The sequence below is a fragment of the Octopus bimaculoides genome, chromosome 1 (assembly GCF_001194135.2).
Source record: "Octopus bimaculoides isolate UCB-OBI-ISO-001 chromosome 1, ASM119413v2, whole genome shotgun sequence".
Lineage (NCBI taxonomy): Eukaryota > Metazoa > Mollusca > Cephalopoda > Octopoda > Octopodidae > Octopus > Octopus bimaculoides.
The window spans coordinates 163,774,032-163,775,925 of NC_068981.1; the positions used below are offsets into that span (position 1 = coordinate 163,774,032).

The window sequence follows — 1,894 nt, forward strand, 5'->3', positions numbered from 1 at the left end:
GGGGAAGAGGTGGAGGGGGGATCATGCAGATTCCTGTACGTTACATTTAAATATGTGTGCAGTAATGCATTTAAATATACTGAACAACAACATAATCCATATTAGTTTGTTTTGTATGTGTGTCTGTGTGTGTGTGTGTTTGTGTGTGTGTGTGTGTGTGTGTTTGTGTATACTATAGAAGCCGCATATTGTGATCACTTTGGGACAGCCCCTTTTAGAAAACAGTTACTTGATAACAGTATCTGATCATAAGAAATTTCCACTGTGCACACACACACACACACACATACACACACACACACACACACACACACGCACACACACATGCATATATATATATATACAAATACATATATTTGAAATATAAACGAACTTACGTTAAGGACGTAGAGCGAAGATTTTTTCTTCCCTTCTTTCTAAACCTTCATCTCGTTGTTACGTCGTTACTTTCCTGAAATTCATGCCGTTATGACAGTCGTCGCATATCTATCTATCTATCTATCTATCTATCTATCTATCTATCTATCTGTGTGTGTGTGTGTTCAATAAATGTGTTTAATTAGAGATAATCTTTTTTCATATCACAGCTTTGTATTATTTACTTTATGCTTCTGAATACAAACTATTTTTCAAGCTGACTTTTCACTTCTCATCTCGCCTCGTTCAAATATTGTTGAATCGGTCATTTTATTTTTCTCCTTTCGTTAGCACATTTCGTTCAGCCTGATATGATTTATGCTAAGATAGATCTATTTACTTACTTTTACATTCATACTCAAGTGCTTAAGTGACGCGCAAGATATATATATGTACACACTCATAAACGCGTATAAACTGATACGTGCGACCCGACGAAGCCGGTAACATGTTGGTCTTCAGTTTGATAGATAGGATGTCGGATTATTATTATTATTATTATTATTATTATTATTATTATTATTATTATTATTATCATCATCATCGTCATTATTATTATTGAATGAGAGAGCAGTGCATGCCGTCAAAGTGATACTGGCGTACAAATATATAAAGTCCGGTATACCCATCATAATTGCCGGTCTGATAAAGGTACGCAAGGCACATGCACCACAACCATATGTGCGCCACATAGTGATCTCATATCCAGATAAATAGCACATGATCATGCTGGCGGGGTCCAGTTAGAATTTTCTTCAAGTCGTCTGGCCCATCCCGCCCAAAAGTTCCCTGAATAAGGCTTGTTTAAGGATGTTGAACGAAACACCAATGAGGTGAATAATTCAAACCCCAAAGAATTCCTCTCAATACATAGCTATGATGCTCCCCCCACTACTTCTGCTCGTGGTCAGAGAGGCATATATTGTAATCAGCCAAGGGACATGCTCAACTCGTTAAGGTGAAACAACTGACAAGCAAATCTGTAATATTGAGCAGAATATTTGCTGTAGCCCATCTTTTATATCAAACCAAAACATGTACATAATAGCACTGCCAATCAGTTAAGATCAGAAGCTATGAGAGCTAGTGCTTGGTATTGCATCAGGGCATTTAACATTATTATTATTGTTCAGTAGTTTTATTTTTATAACGTGCTTTCACTTCACTACCGAGCGCAGCTCTGTGCGCCTTGGGTATGTGCTGTGGTTTGCTGTGGTGCTCTTATGTTTACTGTATTGAAAGTGCTTTGCGTAGAATGTGTGCAGTGCCCAGTAGTGCAATTTTCTGTATGTTATATATATTTGTAAGTCCTGGTGTTTTTGTTATGTATTTGTCTGAATATTTTTTTATTATACCTAAAGCACCTACTATGATAGGAATTGTTTCTGTTTTTAGACTCCACATTCGAGTTATCTCTATTTCCAGGTCTTTGTATTTTGAAAGTTTTTCCATTTCTTTTAGAGAAACGTTGTCATCT

At 36.5% G+C, this 1,894-nt stretch overlaps 1 long non-coding RNA gene across 2 annotated transcripts in view; it reads right to left on the reverse strand.

Moving 5' to 3' along the window:
• LOC128249289 (uncharacterized) overlaps nt 1–768 on the reverse strand; it is a 210,394-nt gene extending 209,626 nt beyond the window's left edge. For both annotated transcript variants that reach the window (XR_008265380.1, XR_008265381.1), the window contains exon 1: nt 378–768. This is a non-coding gene — a long non-coding RNA (uncharacterized LOC128249289). The remainder of the gene's footprint in view (nt 1–377) is intronic.
• Nucleotides 769–1,894: the final 1,126 nt, after the last annotated feature.